The sequence below is a fragment of the Giraffa tippelskirchi genome, chromosome 2 (assembly GCF_054371585.1).
Source record: "Giraffa tippelskirchi isolate mGirTip1 chromosome 2, T2T-mGirTip1v1.2.pri, whole genome shotgun sequence".
Classification (NCBI taxonomy): Eukaryota; Metazoa; Chordata; class Mammalia; order Artiodactyla; family Giraffidae; genus Giraffa; species Giraffa tippelskirchi.
In genome coordinates this window covers 72,796,049-72,819,424 of record NC_137276.1, presented here as the reverse complement: position 1 = coordinate 72,819,424, position 23,376 = coordinate 72,796,049, and the positions used below count along the sequence as shown (strand labels likewise).

The following is a 23,376-nucleotide window of genomic DNA, read 5'->3' as shown; positions in this document are numbered from 1 at the left end:
CTCTGCCTCTGGACTTCTTGAAATGCAAAATAGGAAATGTGGTTTTTATTTCTTTAAACCACTTTTGGAATACTGAAAAACTCCTAACTAATAATGTACTCTATGCAGTCCCTTACCAAATGCATGCATACACTGATAAATACATCTGACAAAATGAACAAAGACACATCTTTCTCAAATAAATTGTTAGCACTGGGTGAGAATTATGGGAAATTGGCATTACTTCTTGGGAAAAAAAAAATCTTTAAAATATAATAGGTCTCCCATAGAAAAGGTATTGATATGTAAGGGAACTGACTCCACCACTACTCACAGAACCTTATGGTAGCCTCCCAGTCTCCCATTTTGCAACTGTAACCCAGATGAGCCTTTCCTGTCCCTCCCCCTGCCCCTGCCAAGTCCTTTACCCTTATGAATTCACTTTTTCCTTAAAAAACAAACCAAAAAAGCCGCAATTGTTTTTTTTTTGAAACTGGGTGACAAGTAACCAAGATTTTATTGCTGTTTTTAAGTGTTTTTCAAAACTTCTATAATGAAAAAAAATTTAAGTGCCCCAACCCTTGATCCCATATGATGGAAAGATCAGTGCCTTTCCCAAGACTCACCTCTCATGGTCAGTTCTCATTTTAATTTCCTGCTCCCACTTGGTCTACTTGTTTCCTGTGTTTAACATCATCCCGAACATTGCATAAGGCCTTTTTGCTTTAACTTCCTAGAGACACCTCTAACACAAGGTCAGTATGTATAGCCTACTTGTAATAAAGGCTTGGGGCTAAACACTTCAACAGTTAATATTAGGCATCCTTGTAAAATTTCCTTGACCATCCCTGTCATTAATCATCCTTTCTCCTTAGGCCATGACCTCCCAATAGGCTTCTGGGCCCTCTCTCCTAGCAAACCACTCAACTGAGTTCCCCACTGAGTTCCTTTTCCAGGCCCCTTTTGCTCCTCTTCCCCGGAAAATTCAAGAATCCCTCACACTTATTGAGCGCAACACATCAGCACTCTCTTTGTTTCACCTTCTTGCAGAACTGCCAGAATCACCTTTTCAAATGAAAGATATCCCTTAGCTTATTTTGTTAAGTAAAAAAAAAAAAGTTCATGTTCACATGGCACAATTTCTGCCTTGATTTTGGATAAGGCCCCATGGCCAATAAGTGCCAAAGTTCATGGCATTCCTAATTAAAGCTAGACCATCTAGGAAAGATTTGACAAAGCAGTAGCTAAAAATACTTTGTGGACCCCTAACCCATCACTTCACCTAAGGAGATAAAAAATTGAAGTTGTAAAGGAAGAAAGGATTTACTTGGAGAATTGTTAGTGTGCTATGCATTCTGTCCTCTCAATGAGGATGAAGGAGGATGAAGGATGAAGGAGCTTGTGCTTCAGTTAAATCAAGTGAGAAAGGGAGTTTCTCTACCACTGAGAAAGCTCAGCATGTTTCCTGGAGATGTAGAAGCAAAGGACTGTGTGGTCGCATTGAAAGAAAACTGAACCCCTGTTACCAACCTTCCTGAGTTGGTCCCCAGCAAAGGTCCTTCTGCCCAGTGTCATTATAGCCAACAGAACAAGACTTCAGTTTGTTTCAGAAGCAAATAAAAGCTTAATTCTTTAATCAAAGAATGGAGAGATGCAAGCTCCTGCTCTAGAGAACAGGCTCTCGACAGGCTGTCAACGCAACTGTTTTATTGGATTCTCAGCGGCAGCAGGGGGTGGAGCTCTTGCAGGTCAGGCGCAGCTGTGCTGCTCATGCTCCAGATCTCAGTGCCAGGAGGCGTCTGCACGTGAACTTGCCACCGCCATCTTGAACTGAGTGCTGGTGCAGCGTCTCTACGTGCCCGCAGAGCTGAGGTGTCAGCCTGGCCATTTCACGCTAGGAACTCTCGTCTGAAGCACTGGGGAGCAAGGTCTCTGCATGTGGCACCCTATGAGCAAGTGAACCTGGAGGAAGCACAAAGGAAAAGAAGAAAAGGTTAGACTTGATTACCCAAGTTCTGTTTTTATACCCCAGAAATTATTTGTAAGCTTCACCAGTGACAAATCCCTCCTCTGTCTCTTGTTCTGCTCCTCATCCTTGAGGGGCACTGAGGGGGTGCAGGTCTGTCTTCTGTAACTGTTTTCTGCAGATTTGGGTGGTTGTCATAGCCAAGTAGAGGAGCAGAGCTTCTCCCAGCTGCCTTTACATGTGTATATCATCAGGACTCACCTCTCAGTGTATTGCTGAGCGACCACTGTTTCTCTAACTTTCTGGAGACAAAGGACACTGGACAGTTTAAGATTCACAGTTCAAATATTAGCCAGAGAATAATGGTCATGTGTCAAATTTTTTCTAAAAATGCAGGTTTCTAGGTCTTTTGTCCATAGGGGAAAGTGTGGCCTGATGTGGAGGCTCACTGCTATGGCCTAAATCTCCCTGGTCAACACTTTAGTTGTTTTTCAGAAGAGAAGCTTCAGGGACGAGAGGGTAGTCAAGGGGGTTCCTTGCTCCAGGTTGTCTCTCAGGAGATTGGGATGCTCTTCACTTGAGTGTGAAGCACCCATGGGGCAACCCATTGGAGCTTCAGAGCAGAGTGGGTGGTTCAGATCGCCAAGTGGGATCTGCTCCACTTAGGAGTGAGCTGGTCTTGTAGGCTGGTCTTCCAGGTTCCTAGGTTCACCCAGTCTCCTGGCTGGAAGGGATATGGAGGGCAAGTTGATGCTGATTGCCCAAAGTTAGCATATTCCATCAGAGTTTTCATGATTTCTCCTACCTGGAGGCATACTGAGTTGTTCCATTTCAAGGGGGTTAAGTGTCTTCTCTGAGGCTTGGGGAATGGATCTACTATACAGGAGTCAGAAAGCACTTAGCTTTAACCCCTTGGGGCTAACTGCATGCGGAGCAGGGCAATCAAAAGCAACTTAATCCAGTTTTCCTGAGTTTCCTGATGCAGAGTTTCCTTAAACAAGAGGCTTATTTCAAGGTCTGACTGGATCTCTCTACTTTCCCTAATAATTGGGGTCTCCAGACTGAGTGCAAGGTCCAGAATATGCCCAGGGCACTCGTTATCCCCTTAGTGACTTGAGACACAAAGGCTGGACCATTATCTCTTTCTAGCGATGCTACAAGCCCAAACCTGGGGATTAGTTCTTTTAGTAATGCTTCAGCCACTTCAGCTGCCATTTCAGTTCTAGTGGGAAATGCTTCTCTCCACCTGAAAAATGTGTCCACTAGCACCAGGAGATACCTGAAGTTGCCCATATGCTCTCAGTATGACAGTGTAATCAATTTGCCAGTCCTCTCAGGGTATGTCCCTCTGGTATGAATGGGCCTTATGTGGGGGTTTCTCATGTTGGGGTTGTTACTTTTCATGCCAAGAGTTACCATGACCTCAACTAACCAGTTAAATAGGGCTTCCCTCCCACAGTGAGTTTCTTTCTTTTTTTTTTACACATACATTGGAAATTTATTCTGAATACTGTCCTTGAATTGTCATGGAACATAGGTAAGATGAGTCTCGTCAATAAAGCACTCAAATCACTTGATCTCTTAGTAAGTAAACACTCTGGGTCCAGGAGGATAAACATATTATAATAATAAATACAGCTCTTATGTAAATGCTGTCACAGAAATATTTTAAGATATCTCAAACAAGTCCTTTAGGTTCCTAAAAGTTATCAGTAGGTCGCAGCTCCCACAGTGAGTTTCTTGATGAGCCTTCCTCATGGCTTGACAAGCTGAAGCTGGGGGACAGTATTTCCCATGTTCATTAAATATCCACTCATGGCTACCCACTCCAGAATTCTGGCCTGGAGAAATCCATGGACTGTATAGTCCATGGGATCGCGAAGAGTCAGACTAAGCGACTTTCACTTTCACTTTCATGGCCTCCTAGATCTCTATTGAAGCCCCATTTTCAGGCCTTGTCTAAGTCTCCCTTTGTGTAGACTGGGGAATAATTGAATGGATTGGCCTTCAAGATGTAACGGATAGTTGCCTAATTACTGTTGGGTCACCCTTTTGGCGGCTGTGTCCACCTTCTTGTTTCCCTTTATTATCTCTGCATTCGCCTTTTAGTGTTCCCTATGATAAGTCACTTTATTGTAAATAACTTAGGCTTCCCTGGTGGCTTGAATGGTTAAGAATCTGCCTACAATGTGGGAGACCTGTATTCAATCCCTGGGTCAGGAAGATCTCCTGGAGAAGGGCATGGCAACCCACTCCAGTATTCTTGCCGGGAGAATTCTATGGACAGAGGAACCTGGCAGGCTACAGTCCATGGGGTCACAGAATCAGACACAACTAAGCAACTAACACTTTCACTTTTCATGATAAATCACCATCAGCTTTTCTAGAATCTGTACTGCTTTTAAGAACTTCAGTATGTTTCAACCATGTTTCATCTATTTATTCTCCACGGTCAGCATAACATGTAAGATCTTCCTTGTCCCGATCTCTTAGGCTCAGGTGAGAGCTACCAGCTCCATCTTTTGGGCAGAAGTCCCTGGGATAGGCTTCTTGTTTCTGTGACTTGGGTCTGGGAGGTTACTGCATATCCCAGCAGGATTTTTCCCTCTCCTAAAACTGCTCCCATTTGTGAACCATTCCCCTTTAGTGTTTGGGAGAGGCTTACTTCTTAGGTTGGGGGCAACTGGAATAGGTCATGTCTATGGTTTCTATACAGTCATGCTCCAGGGGTCCATCTCTAAGGGCAGCAGGGTGACAGGATTTAGCATGTGACAGGTTTTTATGGTAGCCACTGGGCTGTCTAAAAGCATAGCCTGAACTTGAATCGACCTTCTGAGGGATAGCCTTTCTGTTCCCTTGTTGTGTGTGTCTCTCAGTCACGTCCGACTCTTTGTGACCCCATGGACTGCAGACCGCCAGGCTCCTCTGTGCCTAGGATTATCCAGGCAAGAATACTGGAGTGGGTTGCCATTTCCTCTGTTTCCTTAGAGATTATTAAAAACTTAACCCTGGTGTGAAGTCCCTACAGTGATTGTTAACTTTCTGCCTCCTCTAACAGACTGCTGCTGTCCATAGGCTATCCCTTAGTAGTTTGATCAAACTGTTTAAAGAAATAAAAGTTATGGGATCTACTTAATGGTTCATCCAAGGCTGGAAGAAAAAAAATAGTCTACGGAAAGTGTTTGACGCACTTACGCATAGTAATCTATACTTACCTAGTATCAGGAATGGAGTTTGTAGGCTATGACAAACACACAAAGAAAAACAATGCTCAGCAAACTAGGAATAATGATAAGATCACTGAATCTGGCCTAAAGAAAAGTTCTGTTTTGCCAATATTCTTGGGTTTATTTTGTTCACTGGTTGTTGATGTTGGTTTTTGTTGTGGTTGTCATTGTTAAATATATTGTGGATATGATTTCATATCTGATAGTCTTTTAAGCCAATTTTTAAATCTAGCTTTTATTATAGAATGCATAAGTGTAGCTACTGAATGGGAGAAGGAAATGACAACCCACTCCAGTATTCTTGCCTGGAGTATCCTGTGGACAGAAGAGCCTGGTAGGCTGCCATCTGTGGGGTCGCACAGAGTCGGACACAACTGAAGCAGCTTAGCAGCAGCAGCAGCAGCAGCAGCTACTGAATAGGGTGACCAGAAATTTGTAAATAAAATTCTATCTAGTTATTTTAACTACTTCAAATGGGTAGATTTAGTCATTATAAAAACATCTATAAATGACTAGTGAAAATTTAGAAGTGAATAAGGACAATTAAGATGACCAAATAACAGCCTCAAGACAGACAGATAACCAAAACTGTCATCTAATGAATGGTCTTACAGTAACTTTATAACATAAAAGTGTTGTTCTGAATAGAGTAAATTTAAAAATTGAACATTAATAATGTTGCAGGATTTTAAATAGAAAAATTATATATCTGAAAAACACAAATATTAATTTTTCAACTTTTGGGTTCTAATGTAATTTGGACAACCCATTTTTCTGAGGACAACTGGAAAAGAACAAAATAATGAAAAAAGACTACTTGAAAGCATTGAAAAGCTAACAAGGAAGTAAAACTATAGGCTTTTGTTAAAGAAAATGTGTAAATCAATAAAAAGCATAAATATAGTAAAAGCAAAATTTGTCCTTAAATTCAATCTTGTTAAAATTTCATGATTTTTATGTATGAATATGCATTTGATTTGTTTTTGCCTAGTATACATACTTGTAAATACTTTATTTTCTATTTTCCTTTTGGTTGCACTAAACAGTATTATGAGCAGTTTTCCATGAATACATAATCTTTCATCAGGTGGTAATACCATAATTTACTTAACCATTCATTGATAAACTTTAGGTTTCTCTTAATTTGGGGATAATATATATTGTTTCACCATCCATAGTCCTGAGTGCTTCTTTAATTATTAAAAGAGATTAAGCTCCTAGAAGTGAAATAACTGGATCAAAGGGTATTAAAAATTATAAACCTGGTATATGTTATAAAACTTCTCTCCAGAAGAATAATACTAATTTTAAATTGCTAGCAGCATTTTTGAAGAATGCTTGTTTTATTGTAGATTTGTCAACACTGGGTGTTAACTTTGTTTCATCATTCTCAATTAATTATAAAGTAATAATGTTCATCAATTAATTAGGCAAATATTTATCAAGTGTCTATCTAGGTATAACTGGCAAGCAAAAACAGATCCAGTCTCTGGTTCTTGGAGTATGTAATTTGATATAAGAGATAGATATTGAATAAATAATTATACAAATTAAAATAAAATTACAAACAAACATACACGCACTGAAGAAAATGGAGTACTATGAGAGTGGTTAGAGATAAGGGCCGAGAGATAACTGGGGAGCTTGGCATGGGGTTGGCATGATTGAATTTGAATTTTGAAAAGTATCCTCTTATTGAAATATGGAGAGTTGAGTCAGGGAAGACCAGTTAATCTGTTATCACAGGAAAGAGACAATGATAGTTCCAACTAGAGTACTTCAATAGGAAGTTGAGAAATTGAGGAGCATATCATTGATATTTTAATCTGAATGTTTTTAGTATGATTGAATACTTTTGCATGTGTTTATTGACATTTTGTGTTTTGTGTCTGAGAAAGCAAATAAGAGAGTGAGAGAGCACTACAGAAAGAGAGCAAGAGGGAGATTAACCTATTTCTTGTTTCTCACTCATTTTCAATTGAGGTTTTGAGTATTTCCTTGATTGATTTGTAAAAGTCTTTATTGATGACTGTATTTCCATTGTAATGTTCTAAACAACCGAAAACCTAAGGGATTAAACTACAAGCACCCATTTCTCCTATGTGGGCCCACAGATTGGCTGGGGAGTCTCTGCTTCAGGCTTACATGGGTCCAGGTGTGTCCCATATCTCTTACTCAGACCAGTGTAGCTTCAGAACATGCTTATGCCCAAGACAGATGGCCGAAGCATGAGGTCAGACCAAACCATACAATTCTATGAAAAGCCTCTATTTTTCTCATGTCTGCTAACCTACCATTGGCCAGAGCAAGTCAGGTGGTGAATCCAGGTGGCCCTACTTACAGCAGTAAAGCCAGGAAATTACTCCACCTATTTTACTTGGAGGATCAGCCAAGTACAGGGCAAAATGAATAATGTGTGATCCTATTACATAAAGGGTGTAACTGAGAACAAAGCACAGAGAGGAACTGGGAACAACAACCTGATCTGCCAAAGGACATTTGTCATTTGTTCCTTTTTTTTTTTTCATTTTGAAGAAATACATTTATTTATTCATTTTTATTTAAATTTTACTGGAGTAAAGTTGATTTACCATGTTATGTTAGTTTCAGGTGCACAGTAAAGTGATTCAGTTATATACATATACAAATATTTGTTCTTCTTTAGATTCTTTTCTCATATAGGTTATCACAGAATACCGAGTACTATTTCCTATGCTGTACAAGTAGGTCCTTGTTGGTTATCTATCTTGTATAATGTGTCTGTATTCATCCTAAGTTCCTGATTTATCCCTCCCCCCACCAGGGTGCCAGTTGTAAAGAATCTGCCTGTCAATGCAGGAGACTTGGGTTCAATCCCTGAGTCGGGAAGATCCCCTGGAGAAGGAAATGGTAAGTCAATCCAATATTCTTGCCTGGGAAATCCCATGGACAGAGGAGCCTTGTGGCCTGCAACCCATAGGGTTACACAGAGTCAGACACAACTTAGAGACTAAGCAACAACAACCTCTCCCCAGGTTTCCACTTTGGTAATCAAAAGTTTGTTTTTGGTATCTGTAAGTCTGTTTGTATCTTATAAACAAGTCTATAAGACTTGTTCATATCTATTTTAAAATTAGATTCCACATATAAGTGATATCATATGGTGTTTGTCTTTCTCTGTCTGACTTCACTTAGTATGATAATCTTTGGGTTCATCTATGTTGCTGCAAATGGCATTATTTCATTCTTTTTATGGCTGAGTAATAGCCCATTGTATATATGTACCACATCTTTCTCCATTCCTCTGCTGATGGACATTTAGGTTTCTTTCATGTCTTGGCTATTGTAAACAGTGCTGCAGTGAACACTGGGATGCATGTATCCTTTTGGATTATAGTTTTCTCTAGATATTTACTCAGAAGTAGGATTGTTAGATAATAGGGTAGCTCTATTTTTAGTTTTTTTAAGGAACCTCCATACTGTTCTCCATAGTGGTTATAAAAGTTACATTCCCACCAAGAGTCTAGGAAGGTTCTCTTTTCTCCACACCCTCTCCAGCATTTATTGTTTGTAGGCTCTTTGATCATGACCATTCCAACCAGTGTGAGATGGTACCTCATTGTAGTATTGATTTGCATTTGTCTAATAATTAGTGATGTTGAGCATCTTTTTATAAGCTTTTTAGCCATCTATATGTTTTCTTTGGAGAAATGTCTAGTTAGATCTTCAGCTTAATTTTTTATTGGGTTCTTTTTTTTTTTTATTTAGAGCTGAATGAGCTGTTTGTATATTTTGGAGATTAATCCCCTGTTGGTCACTTAGTAAGTATTTTCTCCCACTCTATTGTTTGTCTTTATGCTTTGTTTATGGTTTCCTTTGCCGGGCAGAAGCTTTAAGTTTAATTAGGTCTCATTTGTCACTTGTTCTTTATATATGTATCAATATTTTTCCACAGGATTTCATTTGTCATCAATTTTTAATGATATTCAAAAGTTTTAAATTTGTATTAAATTGAAGTTATAGATGCTTCCTTTGCATGTTACTGCATTACTTATAGGTTTATAAAATCTTTGCCTATTCTAGGTTCAGATAAATATTTGCTTTAATATTTGCTTTAACTATTTTGCTAATAGTTTTTTATCATTTTATTTCTACACACAGCTATTTAATTTATTTGAAATTTATTGGGATATATAATGTCAGGTAAGGATCTAATTTATTTTTCCCAAATAGGAAATCAGTTGCTTAAAAATGTTTTAATGAAAGTTTCTGCGTACGGTATGAAGAAAAGTACCTTGTTGAAGGCTATTAATGAAACAAACTTTAAATTAATGAAAAAATGTGGCATATTCCTGGATGTATGTGTGTTAGTCTCTCAGTCGTGTTTAACTCTTTGTGACCCCGTCAACTGTAGCCTGCCAGGTTTTTCTGTCCATGGAAATTCTCTGAGAAAAAATACTGGAGTGGGTAGCCATTCCCTTCTCCAGGGGATCTTCCTGACCCAGGGATCAAACTGGTCTCCTGCATTGTAGGTGGATTCTTTACCATCTAAATCACCAGGGAAGCCCATATTCCTGGATAAGAAAGTTAAATATTATGAAGTTGTTAATTATAATTGCTGTGTAAATCCAATAAAAATCCCAACAGGATAGTTTTATGCCTGACAAGAAAAATAGAAAGTCTAGAAGAATAAACAGATGAGAACAAGTTTTGAAAAGAAGTAAACTAAATATTTTTAATTGTAATGGCTAAATATTATGTTTAGATGTCAGAAATAGAAAAGACTGGTAGCATAAAATAGGTCAAAGTAAATAAGCACTAAATATATCACACAGGAGAAACATTAAATCAATGGAAGGAAAGAACATTTATTTTTAATAAAATAAAATAAGAGATAAGTTTCTTTAGGGAAATGATTTGGTCAGTAAATTTGCTAGTTATCCATCTGGGGGAAATCAACAACAACAAAATTACAGCTATATATCTTTCATACACCAAAATAAATTCTAAGCAAGCTGAAGTTATAAAACACATACTCAAAAATTAAACAATGAAAACAGAAAAATATTAAAATATTTGTGTAAGTTCAGACCTTGGAGGCATTCGTAAGGAAAAGAGAAATGCATATAATAAACAACTGAGAAATGTAGTTACATAAAAATTTAAAGGATCTATATGGCAAACAGATGAAAAACCTCCAGAGACAAGGAATATCTTGGTGAAAACAATGGCAATATATGTGGCGAAGAGTTCATATCCTTTGTACACATAGAGCTTATAGAAATTGATCAGAAAAAAAGACCAAAAAAACCCTCAATAGGAATAAATGATAAAAGACTAAAATCAAAATGTAACATTATAAAATTTCAAACTTCATTAATAAAGAAAAGGTCTTCTAAGTTAACGAAATCAGGACTCAGATTAGTATCAGCAACAACATTAAAAGTCAGAATCTTAGTTCCCTGACCAGGGATCAAACCTGCAGCCTTGGCAGTGAAAGTGCAAAATCCTAGCAACTGGAGTGCCAGGAATTCCTATATCTCAATTTTAAAATGCCAAAAAAAAAAAAAAGATGGTACATCCATATCAGCAATTTGAAAGAATAAACACACCATTCTGAATGAATCCCCAGATAATTATCCTTTGTGAATAAAACAGTCAACCCTGAAAGGTTACATTAAGTGTGTTTTCATTTTATACAACATTCTTGAAATGATAAAATTATAGTGATGGAGAAAAAAATTGTTTTCAGAGGTTAAAAATGGGGAAGGGGCAGAAGGGAGGTGGATGTGACTATAAAAAGACAACATGAGAGATTCCTGTGGTTATAGCAATGTTTTGTATCTTGACTAGATCCATGTCATTATCTTTTTTGTGATATTTTAGTTTAACTATAAACTGGTATAGTATAAATAGTATAAACTGTTATACTATAGTTTTACAAGATGTTACATAAAAGGGAAAGGCTACCCACTTCAGTATTCTGGCCTAGAGAACTCCATGGACTCTATAGTCCATGGGGTCGCAAAGAGTCAGACATGACTGAGCAACTTTCACTTGCACTCTGCATATAAGTTAAATAAGCAGGGTGACAATATATAGCCTTGACGTACTCCTTTCCCTGTTTGGAACCAGTCTGTTGTTCCATGGTCCAGTTCTAACTGTTGCTTCTTGACCTGCATACAGATTTCCCAGGAGGCAGGTAAGGTGATCTGGTGTTCCCATCTCTTGAAGAATTTTCCACAGTTTGTTGTGATCCACACAGTCAAAGGCTTTGGTATAGTCAATAAAGCAGAAATAGATGGTTTTCTGGAACTCTGTTGCTTTTTCTATGATCCAACAGATGTTGGCAATTTGATCTCTGGTTCCTCTGCCTTTTCTAAATCCAGCTTGAACATCTGGAAGTTCTTGGTTCATGCATTGTTGAAACCTACCTTGGAGAATTTTGAGCATTAGCTTGGTAGTGCGTGGGATGAGTGCAATTGTGTGGTAGTTTGAACATTCTTTGGCATTGCCTTTCTTTGGGATTGGAATGAAAACTGACCTTATCCAGTCCTGTGGCCACTGCTGAGTTTTCCAAATTTGCTGACATAGTGAGTGCAGCACTTTCACAGCATCATCTTTCAGGATTTGAAATAGCTCAACTGGAATTCCATCACCTCCACTAGCTTTGTTCGTAGTGATGCTTCCTAAGGCCCACTTGACTTTGTATTCCAGGATGTCTGGCTCTAGGTGAGTGATCACATCATCGTGATTATCTGGGTCATTACAGTCTTTTATGTACAGTTCTTCTGTGTATTGTTGCCACCTCTTCTTAACATCTTCTGCTTCTGTTAGGTCCATACCATTTCTGTCCTTTATTGTTCCCATCTTTGCATGAAATATTCCCTTGGTATCTCTAATTTTATTAAAGAGATCTCTAGTCTTTCCTATTCTATTGTTTTCCTCTATTTGTTTGCATTGATCAGTGAGGAAGGCATTCTTATCTTTCCTTGCTATTTTTTAGAACTCTTCATTCAGATGGGTATATCTTTTGTTTCTCCTTTGCCTTTCACTTCTCTTCTTTTCTCAGCTATTTGTGAGGCCTCCTCAGAAAACTATTTTGCCTTTTTGCATTTCTTTTTCTTGGGGATGGTCTTGATCACTGCCTCCTGTACAATGTTATGAACCTCCATCCATAGTTGTTCAGACACTCTATCAGATCTAATCCCTTGTATCTATTTGTCACTTCCACTGTATAATCATAAGGGATTTGATTTAGGTCATACCTGAATGGTCTAGTGGTTTTCCCTACTTTCTTCAATTTAAACCTGAATTTTGTAATAAGGATTTCATGATCTGAGCCATAGTCAGCTCCTGGTCTTGTTTCTGCTCTCTGTTTAGAGATTCTCTATCTTTGGCTGCAAAGGATAAAATCAGTCTGATTTCGGTATTGACCATCTGGTGACGTCCATGTGTAGAGTCATCTCTTGTGTCTTTGGAAGAGGGTGTTTGCAATGACCAGTGCATTCTCTTGGCAAAACTCTGCTAGCCTTTGCCCTGCTTCATTTTGTACTCCAAGGCCAAACTTGCCTGTTACTCCTGGTATCTCTTGACTTCCTACTTTTGCATTCCAGTCTCCTATGATGAAAAGGACATCTTTTTTTGGTATTAGTTCTCAAAGGTCTTATAGGTCTTCATAGAACCATTCAACTTTAGCTTCTTTGGCATTAGTGGTTGGTGCATAGGCTTGCATTACTGTGATACTGAATGATTTACCTTGGGAATTGAACAGAGATCATTCTGTTGTTATTGACATTGCACCCAAGTACTGCATTTCGGACTCTTTTGTTGACTGTGAGGGCTACTTCATTTCTTCTAAGGGATTCTTGCCCACAGTAGTAGATATAATGGTCATCTCAATGAAATTCTCCCATTCAGGTCCATTTTAGTTCACTGATTCCTGAAATGTCGATGTTCACCCTTGCCATTTCCTGTTTGACCACTTCCAATTTACCTTGTTTTATGGACCTAACATTCCAGGTTCCTATGCAATATTGTTTTTTACAGCACCAGACTTTATTTCCATCACCGGTCACATCCGCAGCTGGGCGTTGTTTTCCCTTTGGCTCCTTCTCTTCATTCTTCTGGAGTTATTTCTCCACTTATCTCCAGTAGCATATTGGGCAACTACCAACCTGGAGGGCTCATCTTTCAGTGTCATATCTTTTTGCCTTTTCATATTGTTCATGGGGTTCTCAAGGCAAGAATACTGAGGTGGTTTTCCATTCCCTTCTCCAGTGGACCATGTTTTGTCAGAACAAGGTCAGTTTTATTATTTCATAGAACTGCTTGTGAATCTTAAAATAAAATGCTTAAGTTTTAAAATGTACCTGATATGATTCCAGTTATGTGAATTTTTAGAGGAGGCAAAATTAACTTCTGGTTTTATAAGTCAGAGCAGCAATTGCTTCTGGGTGGAAGGAGGAGAGGAATTGACTGGGAGGAGGCATGGGGGAACCTTCTGATTTTCAAGAAAAACAACTGAATCTTGGCAATCACATTGAGCTTTGTGGCATAATAATTTTTTAAGTTTTTTAAGAATTTTTTTTGTCTATGCCACGCAGGTTGGAGAATCTTAGTTCCCTGACCAGGGATTGAACCTGGGCCCATGGTAGTGAAATCACTGAACTTTAACCTCTGGACTGCCAAAGAATACCCTGTGGTATTTTAACTTACCCTAAATCCACACACCACTCCCTAACTCAGTAGTAGCCTTGAAAATAATAGCCCATGTTCCCTTTAACAGAAGCACAGACAGTCTTCACTTACAAAGAATTGTCCTTGGTCTGATCTGTCTGGTGGCTCCCTGGGAGACTCACTCAAAAGGCTTAGCTTCATTTTGCCTGATTGGAAACTCAATGCTAAAGCTGCTACTCAGGGGGCACTTGTCTAAAACATTTATAGACAAGTGTTTTAGTTATTGCTACCTGAGGCAATGAATAACAGCACAAACAGTAGATTACCCAAAAATCTTAGGAGTAAAGGCTGGGGAATGAGATTTTCATAAGAGCTTTGAAAAGCTCCAAAATACTTCTGGAAGTCTAGAAGGTTATGTGCATAGCAGGGTTATCCACATGCTCAGGAAAAGACCAGAGAAGGCCCTAAGCTCTTAACCTCTCACTGAGCTCAAGCCTCTAGACAAACAAGAAGTAAAGGCTAAGGCAGAGTTGTAAATTACCTGGCTGAATGCTGAAGGCATGCCATAACACACATACACTGAGCCCTTGTGAGGACTGAGAGAATTTTCAATTCTAAGCATTTAAGAAATACTCTATTGTTAACCGACCACTAATCTAATGGAGGTCTTCCCTGATGGCTCAGACAGTAAAGAATCTGCCTGCAATGCAAGAAACCTTGGTTCGATTCATGGGTCAGGAAGGATCCTGTGAGAAAGAAATGGCTATCCACCCCAGTATTCTTGCCTGAAAAATTCCATAGACAGAGGAGGCTGGTGGGCTACAGTCCATGGACGTCGCAAAGAGTTGGACACAACTGAGCAACTGACACTTTCACTTCACTTTTAATCTAATGGAACAAACATTACAGTGACTTCACATGGCAAAGAATATAGACTTCATAAAATTGGTTTGGTAAAGTCACTAAACAAACAACTATAAGCAGCAGCAAAAGATCTTAAGAGGGAAGCAGAAGATGATTTCCAGAGTTGTCACTCTGGAAATTACTCAGTTTCTAGTTTTCATTAACATGTGTATATATATATCAGTTCAGTTCAGTAGCTCAGTCATGTCCGACTCTTTGCAACCCCATGGACTGCAGCATGCCAGGCCTCCCGGTCCATCACCAACTCCCAGAGTTTACCCAAACTCACGTCCATTGAGTTGGTGCCATCCAACCATCTCATCCTCTGTCGTCCCCTTCTCCTCCCACCTTCAATCTTTCCCAAAATCAGGGTCTTTTCAAATGAGTCAACTCTTTACATCAGGTGGCCAAAGTATTGGAGTTTAAGCTTCAACATCAGTCCTTCCAATGAACACTCAGAACTGATCTCCTTTAGGACAGATATATATATATATATATATATATATGTATATATGTATATTTACAAGGCATTCAAAGAAACAAGAAATATGGCCCTAGGGGACTTCCCTGGTAATTCAGTGGCTAAGATTCTGCTCTGCCAATGCAGGGTTCCATCCCTGGTCAGGGAACTAGATCCCACATGCTGCAACAAAGACCTGGTGCAGCCAAAGTAAATACATAAATATTTTAAAAGAGAAAGAAATATAACTCTAAACAAACAAAGCAATCAGAAATTATCTCTGAGAAAACTCAAACATTGGATGTACTAAACAAAGACTTTAAATCAGCTATTTTAAGTATATGTGAAAGGCTAAAGGGACTCATGTTTAAAGAACTCTAGGAAAGATAGTTCTTTAGAATAAGAATGATACCTAACAGAATGGAAAATATTAATAAAGAGGTAGAAATTATATAAAAGGAAACAAATAGAAATTCTAAAATTGAAAATTACACTACCTGAAATGAAAAATTCATTAGATGGAATTCTCAAACATTGCAATGAGAATATAAAATGGTTCAGCTACTGTAAAAAATAGTTTGAAAGTTTCTCAAAAAATTAAACATAAAATTATCAAATAAGCCAGCAATTCCACCCCTTAAGTATATACTTGAGAGAATTGAAACATATGTTCACAGGTAAGCACATATATCAATGTTCATAGATGAATTATTTATAATAGCAAAAAAGGGGGATAAATACAAATCTCTGCTGCTGGATAGAGCACATTTATCTGTATAATGGAATACTACTCAGTCATAGAAAGAAACAAAGTAGTGATACATGCAACATGGATGAACCTTGAAAACACTATGCTATGAAAGAATCCAGGCACAAAAGGGCAAATATTGTATGGTTCCATTGGTGTGAAATGTGCAGAATCAGTCAATCCATAGAGACAGAAAGCAAATTAAGTGTTTGCCAGGGACTGGGGGAGAGAAGATTGGGAAGGCCTGCTAATAGGCATGGGGTTTCATTTGGGGATGATGGAAATGATCCAGAATTCATTAGTGAAGAGTCTTCATAACCTTGTAAATATACTAAAAACTACTAGATTTAACATTAAAATGTTGAATTTTATATGAATTCTATCTTAGTAAAGAATTGCAAAGAATAAAGTGAAGGAATTACACTAGATAGACATTTTCCTCACACTGGAAAATCTTGAAGTATTAAAAGCTACTCTATAATTATCCTCAATGGCCCTCCACTCTTGGTATCCCTTGGTAGGGGCTCATCCTCCTAGTTCAAATTGGCATTCTTGTTTTAGGTAACAGAATGGAGGAAGTTTCTAAAAACAGACAAAGGACACATACAAATTGTTTCTTAAGCATAAGTCCCCAGATGTTATATAGCATGTCCATTTACAGCCTACTGGTCAGAATGAAGCATATAGTCTCTCAACAAGGGAGGCTGGAAAATCCAGAGTTTATTTCTAATATCAGCAGCAATATCAACAGCTAAAAACTGTTAATTTTGCTATTGTGAAAGAGAGGAAGAATGGATAATTATTATTAAAGTAACTAATAAGAGAGTCTTAAAAAACTAAGCATGTATATTAAAGGCCGTTATTCATGCCAAAGCCTTTGACTGTGTGGATCACAATAAACTGTGGAAAATTCTGAAAGAGATGGGAATACCAGACCACCGGACCTGCCTCTTGAGAAATCTGTATGCAGGTCAGGAAGCAACAGTTAGAAATGGACATGGAACAACAGGCTGGTTCCAAATAGGAAAAGGAGTATGTCAAGGCTGTATATTGTCACCCTGCTTATTTAACTTATATGCAGAGTACATCATGAGAAACGCTGGGCTGGAAGAAGCACAAGCTGGAATCAAGATTGCAGGGAGAAATATCAATAACCTCAGATATGCAGATGACACCACCCTTATGGCACAAAGTGAAGAGGAACTAAAAAGCCTCTTGATGAAAGTGAAAGAGGAGAGTGAAAAAGTTGGCTTAAAGCTCAACATTCAGAAAACTAAGATCATGGCATCTGGTCCCATCACTTCATGGGAAATAGATGGGGAAACAGTGGAAATAGTGTCAGACTTTATTTTGGGGGGCTCCAAAATCACTGCAGATGGTGATTGTAGCCATGAAATTAAAAGATGCTTTCCTTGGAAGGAAAGTTATGACCAACCTAGACAGCACATTAAAAAGCAGAGACATTACTTTGCCAACAAAGGTCCGTCTAGTCAAGGCTATGGTTTTTCCAGTAGTCATGTATGGATGTGAAAGTTGGACTGTGAAGACAGCTGAGCACCAAAGAGTTGATGCTTTTGAATTGTGGTGTTGGAGAAGACTCTTGAGAGTCCCTTGGACTGCAAGGAGATCCAACCAGTCCATCCTAAAGGAGATCAGTCCTGGGTGTTCATTGGAAAGACTGATGTTGAAGCTGAAACTCCAATACTTTGGCCACCTCATGCGAAGAGTTGACTCATTGGAAAAGACTCTGTTGCTGGGAAGGATTGAAGGCAGGAGGAGAAGGGGACGACAGAGGATGAGATGGCTGGATGGCATCACTGACTCAATGGACATGAGTTTGGGTGAACTCCGGGAGTTGGTGATGGACAGGGAGGCCTGGTGTGCTGCGATTCATGGGGTCGCAAAGAGTCGGACATGACTGAGCAACTGAACTGAACTGCTTCATTCCAGGAACAGTAAAATTGTATTTAAAAAGAAAATGCAAAATTACTATACTACATGTATTATTTACATTGTTACAAAAATCAAACACCAAATACGGATTAAGAAAACTCTTTCACTTTACAATATTGTAGTGGTTTTTGCCATACATTGACATGAATCAGCCATTGGTGTACAGCCTCCAATTAAAATAAATTAATTAATAAAAAAAGAAAACTTTTATATATTAGGAAGAGAAGTGTAGAGAAGTGAGAAAGAGTGTAAATTCCTCATCTCGCATGATTTAAAGTCAGTAGCCCATTTCTAATTTTGAAAATGAAGAAACAGCACCGTAAGGTTAGTATTTAGAAATATGGAAGAAAATGGTGAAAGAAATAACCAAGTGAAAAATCATTATTTTGAATGGAGAGGAATAGGGAACAGGTGTTTCATGTTATAAGCTTTTGACTTTTAAATATATATGAATGCATGTTTAAGTATATAAATGTATGTAAAAATACAATATATGTAAGCAGTCTTTGATAATTTTAAAATTTTATAAAAGATTAATAGCAATTTTCATTAATAAATCTTTTTCTTCATTCATAAATCTTTTAATTCCCCAGTCAACACATTATAAACTTTAATGTAGATAATAATAGTAATAATGCTAAATCGCTTATTTACCAAACTGAATTTCCTTTAAAATTTTTTCCTCTTCTGACTGTTAAAGTCTTTCATAGTCTCAAATAATAACCTCAAGTACAGAAGAAACTTTATTTAAGGCTTGCATTTCTTTGACTGCCTTAAAGTTACTATTATTTTTTTTGGAATTTCTTTCTTGACTATTGTTTCAACTTCAAATTCTCCTTTGAATCAAACTCTACGAATAATTCATAGTGGCTAAATAAATGGGATTAGTGCTTTAGCTTTCAGAGTCTACAAATCTTATCATCAAGGAAGATGTAGTTTTCCAATGCTGGTCCCCCAGGAATAACAACCCAACTTGCAGCCAGCAGGTTCTCAGGTTCTTTGATCCAGTAGTTTTAATACCTGAAGGTCATGTCACCAAACAGGATGTCACTTCTCTCATCATGTTGCTAGCTTCTTTTTCCACATCCCAGTGCTCACCCTGTCATCTCCTAACCTGTAACTTTATTTTCAGCAGACACAGCCCTGGAGTCTCAGATGCTTTTAGAAACAGCTCATTATCAGTAGTGTTGTAACAGCAGTTAGAAACTGAATGACATTCAATTAAAATGATATTAGCAGCTCAGGAGTGATTTTGTTTAATTTACTCCTACTCAGATGTAAAAACATTAGCGACTTTTTAAATTGGACCTCATAATGTCTAACTCCTACTCGAATGAAATGAAATTAAAGACTTGGGTGCCTAAATACCGCTTAATTTACTCCTACCCATCTATAATGACATTAAAGATGCTTTAGGGTAGATATTGTTTCCAATCAGTTTTATTCAAAAGAAATCTGAGCTCACAGGTACTGTTATTAAGCATATAATAAAATCACACAAGAAATATATCTTTACAACTGGGGATAGGGTGCTTTCTAGTAATATTAAAAAGTCATCATGTTCATTTTAATGCAAGAATATTAAAAAGTAATATCTTAAATACAAGATTTTATAAAGTTTTCAATTGTTTAAGCAAATATATGAGTCACAGCCTGTTAAAGAAATGTACATTGTTACATATAAATTTGAAGTGAATTTTATTCAATTATGGCATGCAGTTGGCTTATGCCTGAAATTTTGATTTCTTATGAAAGAAAATTTAGCTTAAACATGGTGAGAGAAAAGCATTTTTTCAATTCAATGTTAATAATTTTAAAACTTCTTTCCCTATTGTCAGTTTTAAAAATGATTATTTTGAACCTTTATTTTCCTGAAAAGGGTATTTTTAAACACAGAAGGATTTTGAGCTCAGAATCCTGTGAGTAGATTCAAAAAATAGCTGTGGAGAGTGGGAATAAATACTATTGTCAATTATAATAACTAATATTTATAAAGTTCCTACTATGTGCCAGACACTGTTCTGAGCATACTAAATGTAGAAGCTCACTAAGAATTAAGTAACATTCTTATTTTACAGATAAAAACAATAAAATGATGAATGTTGCTGATAAAATTCTTTGGGTTGCCTTTAGTTTGAGGAGCTCCATAGGAACTTCTTAGCCTGTAATGTGAAGTCCTCTCCCACAAAATTAATTAAGAAAATTTGATGGTATAAATGAAAATTGAGCAAGAAGTATACACACACACACGGGATATTTCAGCCTGCAAATATAGCTTTATTTATTTATAGACTTAGGAATAATTTCTCAATATGTTTTCTTTGGAGAAAAGAGTTGATGATATGTTAAAAGACCTAAGACTAATGATACTGATGTGCCTGGATGTGTCCTGAGTGCACCTTCTAATTGTGCTCACAAATGCTCACAGTGTTAAAGGACAGAATTTTCGTCTTTCCAATAGTGATGCATTAGCTGAAATGCATGTCTCCTCCCAGGCAGGAAGGCAGGGCCTAAGGTTAAGAAATGTTTTAATAATGGATGTCAAGACAGTTGTGCAGCTGCCTGGGTCTGAATCCTAGCCCTATCACTTTTTGGTTGTTTGATCTTTAATTCTCTAATCCTCACTTATCTGTCAATGAGAATTGTAAGTTCCATTGTTTTTCCCCAAAATACTACTCACCTCATGTATTTTATTTAGATGATTACCATGCAATACATTAATAATTGTTTAATATACACACTTGGGAGTCATCCTAGATCAATCAATCTCTCTCTCTTTCTCTCCACATCAATGAATCACGAGATCTATTTTTTTTTATTGAGGTATTATTGATTTACAATGTAGTGTTACTTTCAGGTGTACAGCAAAGTGAATCTGTTATACAAATTCATATATCCTCTCATTTTTACATTCTTTTCCCATACAGGCCATTGTATTAATGGAGTACTGATTAGAGTTTCCTGTGCTATATAGTAGGTCCTTATTAGATATCTATTTTATATATGTATATGTCAACCCCAGTCTTCCAATTTATCCCTCCCCCACCTTTTTCTACATCTGTAACTCTATTTCTGTTTTGAGGATAAATTCATCTTTAGCTCTTTTTTATATTCCATATATAAGTGATATCATATGATATTTGTCTTTCTCTGTCTTACTTCACTCTGTATGGCAAGCTCTAGGTCCATTCATGTTGCTACAAATGGCATATTTTGTTCTTTTTGTGGGTGAGTAATATTCCATTGTATATATGTACCATATCTTCTTTATCCATTTTTCTGTAGATCAACATTTAGGTTGCTTAGGTTGCGTCCATGTCCTGGCTCCTGTAAACAGTGCTACAATGAACATGGGGTGCACATATCTTTTAAAATTATGGTTCTCTCTGGATAAATGGAGGAATGGGATTGCTGGATCATATGATAGCTCTATTTTTAGTTTTTTTAAGGAACTTCCATACTGTATCCATAGTAACTATACCAGTTTACATTTCTACCGACAGTGTAGAAGGATTCCATTTTCTCCACACCATCTCCAGCATTTGTTGTTCATAGACATTTTGATGATGGCCATTCCGACTGGCACGGAGTGGTACCTCACTGTAGTTTTTATTTGCATTTGTCTGATAATTAGTGATGTTGAGCATCTTTTCATGTGCTTTTTAGTCATCTGTATATCTTCCTTGGAGAAATGTCTGTTTAGATCTTCAGCCCATTTTTTCAATTGAACTTTTGTTGTTTGTTTTTTGACATTGAGGTGTATAAGCTGTTTGCATATTTTAGAGATTAATCCATTGTCAGTTCCTTAATTTGCAAATATTTTCTCTTATTGTGAGGACTGTTTCATTGATGGTTTCCTCTGCTGTGCAAAGTTTTTAAATTTAATTAGGTCCCATTTGTTTACATTTGTTTTTACTTTAATTATTCTAGGAAATGGATCAAATAAGATCTTGCTGCTATTTATGTCAGAGAGTACTCTGCCTATATTTTCCTCTAAGAATTTTAGAGGAAGGCCCAGTGTTTGGCCTTACATTTAGCTTTTTAATCCATTTTGAGTTTATTTTTGTGTATGGTGTTAGAGTGTGTTTATTCTTTTACATGTAGCTGTCCAGTTTTCCCAGCATTGCTTGTTGAAGAGACTGTCTTTTCTCCATTGTATATTCTTGCCTCCTTTGTCATAAATTAGGTGACTATGGGTACATGGGTTTATCTCTGTCCTATTCTGTTGATACGGAGAAGGCAATGGCACCCCACTCCAGTACTCTTGCCTGGAAAATCCCATGGACGGAGGAGCCTGGTAGGCTACAGTCCATGGGGTCGCTAGGAGTCGGACATGACTGAGCAACTTCCCTTTCACTTTTCCCTTTCATGCACTGGAGAAGGAAATGGCAACCCACTCCAGTATTCTTGCCTGGAGAATCCCAGGGACAGTGGAGCCTGGTGGGCTGCCGTCTATGGGGTCGCACAGAGTCGGACACGACTGAAGCGACTTAGCAGCAGCAGCAGCATTCTGTTCTATATTTCTGCTTTTGTGCCAGTACCATACTGTTTTGATGACTATAGCTTTGTAGTATAGTCTGTAGTCAAGGAGCCTGATTCCTCCAGCTCCACTGTTTTTCCTCAAGGTTGCTTTGACTATTCTGGGTCTCTCTGGGTTTTGTTTGTTCTTCTTTCTCTAGTTGCTTTAGGTATAAACAGAGATTGTTTATTTGAGATTTTTCTTGTTTCTTGAGGGAGGATTGTATTGCTATAAACTTCCATGTTAGAACTGCTTTTGCTGCATCCCATAGGTTTTGGATAATTGTGTTTTCATTGTCATTTGTCTCCAGGTATTTTTTAATTTCCTCTTTGATTTCTTCAGTGATCCATTGATTATTCAGTATTGTTTAGCCTCCATGTTTTTGTTTTTTTACAGTTTTTTCCTGAAATTGATTTCTAATCTTATAGCATTGTGGTCAGAAAAGATGCTTGATATGATTTCAACTTTCTGAAATTTGCTGAGGATTGATACCACATCTATTTTATCTCTTAAGTGCTACTCATTGAGAACACTTTAATTGCAGTGAGCTACAATAGAATATATGTGGTAATAGAACATGTAAATGAACATTCGTTCACCCAACGTTCTTATAACTCCAGCTTTTTGCCAGGAGGTGCTAGGTTGCCAGAGATGAAGTAGTGATAATCTTGGAATTCAAGGAGTTCCCTGTCCAATGGAAGAGATAAGCAGTAAATTCCCTCGTTCCAATATGGTATGATAAAAGCCTTAACAGCACTACAGGAATATGGTCGCTCCTTGGTGCAGACAATATCAATTAGAGGTACATCTGGCTGCATGTAACCCAACTACAGTGATTTTACAAAATATGGGTTTGTGGAAACTGTAATCACTTAAAATTTAAGAGGCAGGAGCTTCCCTGGTGGTCCAGTGGCTAAGACTGCACTTTGAATGCAAGGGACCTGGGTTCAACCCCTGGTCAGG

The 23,376-nt window shown here is 37.7% G+C and overlaps 1 protein-coding gene across 5 annotated transcripts in view; it reads left to right on the top strand.

The window, feature by feature from the left end:
* NRBF2 (nuclear receptor binding factor 2) overlaps positions 1 to 23,376 on the top strand; it is a 248,653-nt gene that overhangs the window by 132,887 nt on the left and 92,390 nt on the right. For 3 of the 5 annotated variants that reach the window (XM_081568979.1, XM_081568978.1, XM_081568981.1), the window contains exons 3-5: positions 7,976 to 8,061; positions 8,920 to 8,972; positions 9,313 to 9,354. The exons of 1 other annotated variant lie outside the window; for it this stretch is intronic. The gene's annotated coding sequence lies outside the window, so the exon portion shown is untranslated. The remainder of the gene's footprint in view (positions 1 to 7,975; positions 8,062 to 8,919; positions 8,973 to 9,312; positions 9,355 to 23,376) is intronic. One more of the 5 variants, XM_081568980.1, reaches the window with a different exon arrangement.